Source organism: Balaenoptera ricei, chromosome 2 (assembly GCF_028023285.1).
Source record: "Balaenoptera ricei isolate mBalRic1 chromosome 2, mBalRic1.hap2, whole genome shotgun sequence".
Lineage (NCBI taxonomy): Eukaryota > Metazoa > Chordata > Mammalia > Artiodactyla > Balaenopteridae > Balaenoptera > Balaenoptera ricei.
Genome location: NC_082640.1, coordinates 59,733,822 through 59,743,537, shown reverse-complemented (window position 1 = coordinate 59,743,537; position 9,716 = coordinate 59,733,822).

The following is a 9,716-nucleotide window of genomic DNA, read 5'->3' as shown; positions in this document are numbered from 1 at the left end:
TCTAGATCTGGCATGCCATTAATTCCATGGGGCAAGTCACATCCAACTCAGACATTCTCCAGCTCCAAACAATAGAGTCTTTTGGATTGGTCCAAGTCAATAGTGAGAAACACCGAAATAGAAATGGCAGTGGGCATGGAAAGACTACACTGATTCTAGGGATATTTCTGAAGTAGAACTGCTAGATCTTAGAGCTGATTCAGGGATAGAGGAAGGGAGAGAAGTGTTGCTTTGTTTAAAGTAACAATTTGAAATTTCTAGGGCAGGTGGCTGGGAAGGAGTGATACTACTGACACAGCCAGACAAAGATGAATTTGAGGTGCTGATGGGACCTCACACAGAGAATTGTATTATAGGTCTGGAGTTTATAAGGGAAGTCAGAGCAAGGGACATATAATTGTGGATCAGCCAAACGGGATGATAGTTGAAGTCGAAAGTCAGAGGATGACCCGTGTGTCAAATTATTTGTGGAAAGGGCAAGAAAGATCAGGACCAAGAAAAAGCCATGGGCTTTAGGGATTAGGAGGTCAATGGTGTTTTAGAGAAAACAATAGAATGATGGGCATGGGGTGGAAGTGGAGACAGTGTATGTAGACTACTACCTTGAAAGGTTTCAGAGTGATGAGAAAGATAAATGAACAGTCATGTAGTAGCATAGCAAAGGGAAGCTTTGGGGTTTTGTATTGTTTTTATTATAGTATGGACAGAGGTGGATTTACTGTGTCACTTAAGATTTAGGGCCCCTTACACAGGCACAGGCCCCCTTCTGTATAAATATTAGCTTTTGGTTTTAAGTTGGTATTTGTAATTTTGTATTCTTTTTCTTGAAGAGAGCTCTCAAGATTGAATAAACTTCAGGCCCTACAAAACCTGGATCTGCCCCGAAGGAGAGAGCCATTTACAGGCAATGAAAACTGAAGACACAAGAGGGGAGATAAGGCGTAGAACTAGGTTCTGGAAGAGGAGGGAAAGGACGGGATAAGGAGCTACTCATAGAGAGGAATTCCCCCTCCAAGGAGGATGGGGGTTGGGGAGAGAACTGCGGAACACACAAAGAAATGTTGAGTTAGAGTGGAGGGTTGTTGAGAGACCTCATGCTGAATAAATGACCTTGAATATAGCAAGGCACGTTCAGGGACGGGCAAGACAGATAAATACAGAAGCCAGAGGACAACGGAGCGCTGACAAAAATGGGTTGAAAACTGTGACCATGGAGTCCCCCCTGGATGTACATGAAGGACCATGAGAAAAAGGTGGGCTTGAGAGTCTGGAAGTCTCCAGGGAGACAGCGCAAGTTCAGTATGAAAGAACGAGTGGGAGAAACCACAACGTGTACAGAATTGCAAACTTTAAGAACTTGAATGTGGAATAATTCCCAGTGACAGCATATTCCATGCTACTCTGTTTCAACATATCCTGTAGGGCTACTCTCAAATGCCTTTATCCTTTTTCAAGCCTTCCCTAGTCCTCTAAAGTGAATTTAATCTCTCCTTTTCTCCAATTTCCCAGTACCTTGCCTGTTCCGGCACTTATTTCATTGGTTTTGCCTTGGTTATGACTAGCTGGTTTTAGGTTTGTCTCCTCTACTAGATTATAAACTTCTTGTCTTAATTGTCTTCATATCTGTAGCACTTAGCCCAATCCTTGGGACATAGAAAGCACCCAATAAGTGATCACAGAGTGAACATAGCCTACTGGAAGTGAAAGCCATGTAACGTCTTCAATTAAAGAGACTGCAAGTAAATTGTGAGAGAAGTGATCTAGTTTCAGTGAAATCTCAGGGAAGCTGTGAGGACCTCTCTCCCTCTCTCCCTGTCTGAAGAGTGCACACATCAGCATGTGGCCGCATATGCCCAGACCACAGGGCTCCCCAAGAGGCACAGGAAACGGGGCCCATCCCTGTTGAAATGAACAAGTGACTCATTATTCTACTGCAACCAACTCAGCCAGAAACTGTTCTAAGCTGAAATTTTCACAAGTTTGGGCTCTGGCTTATAATAAAACTCCTATCTTTGATTTTACTTTTAGTTACCGATGCCCATCTCTTGCCTGTATTGTAAGGGGCTTTCACCAAGGTGCAAACACGCTGAAATTGTATGAATTTGAAGTAGATATGCATATGAATATTATTCTTGGGAGAAAGTCGAAAGCAGCACTATCCTGTAGAACTTTCTGTAGTGATGGAAGTGTTTTGTATTTGCACTGTCCGCTAGCCATATGTGGCCATTGGGCACTTGAAAAGTGATTAACGTAACTGAAAAACTGAAAGTTACTTTTATTTAATTGTAATTAATTTAAATTTAAATAGCCACACGTGGCTAGTGGCTACCATATTGGACAGCACAGCACTAGGTAATTCTATAATACCGCATATTAGCTCAGTCCAGCACTTTTTAAAACATGTCTGTCCTTCCTTACTCCTTGAAAGCAGCAACCATCTGTTGCTAATTACCATATCTTCAGTGCCTGACAGATTCAGTGTTTAATAAATGTTAAATGAAGACCAAATTTCACATTTTCTCTGAACTTAGTTTTCTTATTTCTAACACAAAGACAGTGTGCACTAAGATTTCTTCTAGCTCAAAAAACAAAAACAAAAAACCCTAAGACTCTAGTAAGCAAATATTCACTCCCTCAACAAGTATCTATTGAAGTAGCCAAGTTACTCCATCATGGTAGCAACCTGAGGAAACTATCATTATACTCCCAAACAACTGAATTTCAGAAAAGGGAAGTAATTTGCCCAAGATCATGCAGCAAGTAACTGACCAAGTCAGAATTTGAACCCAGGTCAGTCTAGCCATTTCCACTACAATCCTGCTTCTATATAAATTATAAATATAAATGTAAATTTAGATAAATATAAAATAGCAAATAACTTAGCATTGAGAGGGCAGGGCAGCACAGAAACTTCACTGGAGTGAGATATAGATCTTCCTGTTAGGAAGATAACAGGTTCTACAGACAGATTCTTGATTGCTGAGTGAGAGCTGCCAGCTCCTTCAGGAAGGCCACCTGGTCTATTGAGAAGGGGCACATGCTCCTCCAGAGAGGCAACTTAATACAATGGGAGGAACTCCCGACCCCTGATGCTGACTAAAGGAGACAGGAGGGAAATCAGCCTGAGGTTTATTATAGTAAATCCCTAGAAACCTTTCAGAGCATTATCTCCCCTCTGTCATCAGCATATGAAAGATTCAAATAAAAAGATTCCCTCCTTATCCCATCCACTTGGGAATTTTGTCACACTCTTATGAAATGCTCTTTTGGAATGTTTAAGGCTAATGAGTGAGAACATCTTTCTCGAGCTAGGCATAACATACCTTCGACCCAGTAATTTTTCAAATCTAAGCATTTATCCTAAAGAGCTACTTGAGCATGTACGTCAAGATTTAGTTACCAAAGGGGATGTTACTAAACGCATCAAACATTTATGAGCCAATTGGAGAAATCTGAACATTAAATATTTGCTGATATTATGGAATTATTGTTTAATTTTTTCGGTGTGGCAATAGTATTGTTATTACTATTTTAGTTTTCAAATGAGAGTTATATTTTGGAGCTACTTATTGATGAAATAAAGAACAAAAATTTGGTTAAAATATTTATTCCAGCTCTTTTTATAATAGTAAAATATAAGGAAGGACCCAGTGCTTAGAATTGGATGTACCAATGTAAGTTTTTGTCTGTCCTCACAATGGAATAACGTGCAGCCATTAAAATCAAGTTGTGTGTATATATCTGGAAGGATATACCAAAATGTTAACAGTGGTCAATTCTCTTGAAAAGTGGCACGTAGGCAACTATAGCTCATTCCCCTCCAGGGAACTCTGAGAACATTACAGAATATGCCTCAAAGTTATCCCGACCATGAGGGACGACGCTGGTGTATTCATTCACCAACTCCCTGTTTGCTATTGGTCAAGGGCTGTGTACACTGTGCGTGACAGAACAAGCCCCCCACGATAGAAGGTTGCATATGATCACAGATTTCTTTTTTTTTTTAGTTATTTCTGAGATATACATTTTAAAGTAATAACTAGAATTATGACTTATGACATTATACCAGAACATATAAGATTTTTAGAAACTTCATGTAATGTCTGAAACATTTATATTAACATATTTCCATACAAATAACCCAAAAAAAGTTTAGTATTAGTTGTTTGTTTGTTTGTTTGTTTGTTTATACTGCAGGTTATTAGTCATCAATTTTATACACATCAGTGTATACATGTCAATCCCAATCGCCCAATTCAGCACACCAACGTGGTTTTCCCCCTTGGTGTCCATACGTTTGTTCTCTACATCTGAGTCTCAACTTCTGCCCTGCAAACCGGTTCATCTGTACCATTTTTCTAGGTTCCACATACATGCGTTAATATACGATATTTCTTTTTCTCTTTCTGACTTACTTCACTCTGTATGACAGCCTCCAGATCCATCCACGTCTCAACAAATGACTCAATTTCGTTCCTTTTTATGGCTGAGTAATATTCCATTGTATATATGTACCATGTCTTCTTTAGCCATTTGTCTGTCGATGGGCATTTAGGTTGCTTCCATGACCTGGCTATTGTAAATAGTGCTGCAGTGAACATTGGGGTGCATGTGTCTTTTTGAATTATGGTTTTCTCTGGGTATATGCCCAGGAGTGGGATTGCTGGATCATATGGTAATTCTATTTTTCGTTTTTTAAGGAACCTCCATACTGTTGTCCATACTGGCTGTATCAATTTACATTCCCACCAACAGTGAAAGAGGGTTCCCTTTTCTCCACACCCTCTCCAGCATTTGTTGTTTGTAGATTTTCTGATGGTGCCCATTCTAACTGGTGTGAGGTGATACCTCATTGTAGTTTTGATTTGCATTTCTCTAATAATAAGTGATGTTGAGCAGCTTTTCATGTGCTTCTTGGCCATCTGTAAGTCTTCTTTGGAGAAATGTCTATTTAGGTCTTCTGCCCATTTTTGGATTGGGTTGTTTATTTCTTTCATATGGAGCTGCATGAGCTGTTTATATATTTTGGAGATTAATCCTTTGTCCGTTGATTCATTTGCAAATATTTTCTCCCATTCTGAGGGTTGTCTTTTCATCTTCTTTATGGTTTCCTTTGCTGTGCAAAAGCTTTGAAGTTTCATTAGGTCCCATTTGTTTATTTTTGTTTTTATTTCCATTACTCTAGGAGGTGGATCAAAAAAGATCTTACTGTGATTTATGTCAAAGAGTGTTCTTCCTATGTTTTCCTCTAAGAGTTTTATAGTGTCCGGTCTTACATTTAGGTCTTGATTCCATTTTGAGTTTATTTTTGTGTATGGTGTTAGGGAGTGTTCTAATTTCATTCTTTTACATGTAGCTGTCCAGTTTTCCCAGCACCACTTATTGAAGAAACTGTCTTTTCTCCATTGTATATCTTTGCCTCCTTTGTCATAGATTAGTTGACCATAGGTGCGTGGGTTTATTTCTGGGCTTTCTATCTTGTTCCATTGATCTATGTTTCTGTTTTTGCACCAGTACCATATTGTCTTGATTACTGTAGCTTTGTAGTATAGTCTGAAGTCAGGGAGTCTGATTCCTCCAGCTCCGTTTTTTTCCCTCAAGACTGCTTTGGCTATTTGGGGTTCTTTTCTGCCTCCATACAAATTTTAAGATGATTTGTTCTAGTTCCATAAAAAATGCCATTGGTGATTTGATAGGGATTGCATTGAATCTGTAGATTGCTTTGGGTAGTATAGTCATTTTCACAATATTGATTCTTCCAATCCAAGAACATGGTATATCTCTCCATCTGTTGGTATCATCTTTAATTTCTTTCATCAGTGTCTTATAGTTTTCTACATACAGGTCTTTTGTTTCCCTAGGTAGGTTTATTCCTAGGTATTTTATTCTTTTTGTTGCAGTGGTAAATGGGAGGGTTTCCATAATTCCTCTTTCAGATTTTTCATTATTAGTGTATAGGAATGCAAGAGATTTCTGTGCATTAATTTTGTATCCTGCAACTTTACCAAATTCATTGATTAGCTCTAGTAGTTTTCTGGTGGCATTTTTAGGATTCTCTATGTATAGTATCATGTCATCTGCACACAGTGACAGTTTTACTTCTTCTTTTCCAATTTGTATTCCTTTTATTTCTTTTTCTTCTCTGATTGCTGTGGCTAGGACTTCCAAAACTATGTTGAATAATAGTGGTGAGAGTGGATATCCTTGTCTTGTTCCTGATCTTAGAGGAAATGTTTTCAGTTTTTAACCATTGAGAATGATGTTTGCTCTGGCTTTGCTGTATATGGCCTTTATTATGTTGAGGTAGGTTCCCTCTATGCCCACTTTCTGGAGAGTTTTTATCATAAATCAGTGTTGAATTTTGTCAAAAGCTTTTTCTGCATCTATTGAGATGATCATGTGGTTTTTATTCTTCAGTTTTTTAATGTGGTGTATCACATTGATTGAATTGCGTATATTGAAGAATCCTTGCATCCCTGGGATAAATCCCACTTGATCATGGTACATGATCCTTTTAATGTGTTGTTGGATTCTGTTTGCTAGTATTTTGTTGAGGATTTTTGCATCTGTATTCATCAGTGATATTGGCCTGTAATTTTCTTTTTTTGTAGTATCTTTGTCTGGTTTTGGTATCATGGTGATGGTGGCCTCATAGAATGAGTTTGGGAGTGTTCCTTCTTCTGCAATTTTTTGGAAGAGTTTGAGAAGGATGGGTGTTAGCTCTTCTCTAAATGTTTGATAGAATTCACCTGTGAAGCTATCTGGTCCTGGACTTTTGTTTGTTGGAAAATTTTTAATCACAGTTTCAATTTCATTACTTGTGATTGGTCTGCTCATATTTTCTGTTTCTTCCTGGTTCAGTCTTGGAAGGTTATACCTTTCTAAGGATTTGTCCATTTCTTCCAGGTTGTCCATTTTATTGGCATAGAGTTCCTTGTAGTAGTCTCTTAGGATGCTTTGTATTTCTGCATTGTCTGTTGTAACTTCTCCTTTTTCATTTCTAATTTTATTGATTTGAGTCCTCTCCCTCTTTTTCTTGATGAGTCTGGCTAACGGTTTACCAATTTTGTTTATCTTCTCAAAAAACCAGATTTTAGTTTTATTGATCTTTGCTATTGTTTTCTTTGTTTCTATTTCATTTGTTTCTGCTCTGATCTTTATGATTTCTTTCCTTCTGCTAACTTTGAGTTCTGTTTGTTCTTCTTTCTCTAGTTCCTTTAGGTGTAAGGTTAGATTGTTTACTTGAGATTTCTCTTGTTTCTTGAGGTAGGCTCATATAGTTATAAACTTCCCTCTTAGAACTGCTTTTGCTGCATCCCATAGGTTTTGGATCATCGTGTTTTCATTGTCATTTGTCTCTAGGTAGTTTTTGATTTCCTCTTTGATTTCTTCAGTGATCTCTTGGTTATGTAGTAACGTATTGTTTAGCCTCCATGTGTTTGTCTTTTTTACATTTTTTTCCCTGTAATTCATTTCTAATCTCATAGCTTTGTGGTCAGAAAAGATGCTTGATATGATTTCAATTTTCTTAAATTTACTGAGGCTTGATTTGTGACCCAAGATGTGATCTATCCTGGAGAATGTTCCGTGCACACTTGAGAAGAAAGTGTAATCTGCTGTTTTGGGATGGAATGTCCTATAAATATCAATTAAATCTATCTGGTCTATTGTGTCATTTAAAGCTTCTGTTTCCTTATTTATTTTCATTTTGGATGATCTGTCCATTGGTGTAAGTGAGGTGTTAAAGTCCCCCACTATTAGTGTGTTACTGTCGATTTTCTCTTTTAGAGCTGTTAGCAGTTGCCTTATGTATTGAGGTGCTCCTATGTTGGGTGCATATATATTTACAATTGTTATATCTTCTTCTTGGATTGATCCCTGGATCATTATGTAGTGTCCTTCCTTGTCTCTTGTAACATTCTTTATTTTAAAGTCTATTTTTTCTGATATGAGTATAGCTACTCCTGCTTTCTTTTGATTTCCATTTGCATGGAATATCTTTTTCCATCCCCTCACTTTCAGTCTGTACGTGTCCCTAGGTCTGAAGTGGGTCTCTTGTAGACAGCACATACATGGGTGTTGTTTTTGTATCCATTCAGCAAGCCTGTGTCTTTTGGTTGGGGTATTTAGTCCACTCACGTTTAAGGTAATTATCAATATGTATGTTCCTATGACCATTTCTGGATTGTTTTGGGTTTGTTTTTGTAGATCCTTTTCTTCTCTTGTGTTTCCCACTTAGAGAAGCTCCTTTAGCATTTGTTGTAGAGCTGGTTTGGTGGTGCTGAATTCTCTTAGCTTTTGCTTGTCTGTAAAGCTTTTGATTTCTCCATCGAATCTGAATGAGATCCTTGCCAGGTAGAGTAATCTTGGTTGTAGGTTCTTCCCTTTCATCACTTTAAGTAGATCATGCCACTCCCTTCTGGCTTGTAGAGTTTCTGCTGAGAAATCAGCTGTTAACCTTATGGGAGTTCCCTTGTATGTTATTTGTTGTTTTTCCCTTGCTGCTTTCAATAATTTTTCTTTGTCTTTAATTTTTGCCAATTTGATTACTATGTGTCTTGGCATGTTTCTCCTTGGGTTTATCCTGTATGGGACTCTCTGTGCTTCCTGGAGTTGGGTGGCTATTTCCTTTCCCATGTTAGGAAAGTTTTCGACTATAATCTCTTCAAATATTTTCTTGGGTCCTTTCTCTCTTTCTTCTCCTTCTGGGACCCCTATAATGCTAATGTTGTTGCATTTAATGTTGTCCCAGAGGTCTCTTAGGCTGTCTTCATTTCTTTTCATTCTTTTTTCTTTATTCTGTTCTGCAGCAGTGAATTCCACCATTCTGTCTTCCAGGTCACTGATCTGTTCTTCTGCCTCAGTTATTCTGCTATTGATTCCTTCCAGTGTAGTTTTCATTTCAGTTATTGTATTGTTCATCTCTGTTTGTTTGTTCTTTAATTCTTCTAAGTCTTTGTTAAGCATTTCTTGCATCTTCTCGATCTTTGCCTCCATTGTTTTTCCGAGGTCCTGGATCATCTTCACTGTCATTATTCTGAATTCTTTTTCTGGGAGGTTGCCTATCTCCACTTCATTTAGTTGTTTTTCTGGGGTTTTATCTTGTTCCTTCATCTGGTACATAGCCTTCTGCCTTTTCACCTTGTCCATCTTTCTGTGAACATGGTTTTTGTTCCACAGGCTGCAGGATTGTAGTTCTTCTTGCTTCTGCTCTCTGCCCTCTGGTGGATGAGGCTATCTAAGGGGTTTGATGGGAGGGACTGGTAGTGGGTAGAGCTGACTGTTGCTCTGGTGGGCAGAGCTCAGTCACAGATTTCTTAACTTTGGATATTTGTGTTCTCTCTGTGACAGACCATAGTTGTCCATGCCTGCCCCCCCAACCCCCCCCATTCTCCTCTTTCAAAATAAGAATTTAAATTGGACATAGGGCTACCTAACCAGAGATGACTTTTCCAACTTTCTTTGCAGATAACTGTGGCCAAATAGCCTAGTTATGGACCATGGAGTGTGGCTGGAAGGATGTACACTACTTCCAAGTCTTGCCCTTAAAAGGATGGGTCAGACACTCTACTACTCCCCCACCCCCACTCCCCACTTCCCTCTGGAGGGGATGCTAAGACCAGAACAGCCAACCTGGACTCAGTGACAGAAACCACATGTTAATGATGGAGGAGCCACCCTTCCAGCTCTTGAAGGTATCTCCTGATTGTTATGTA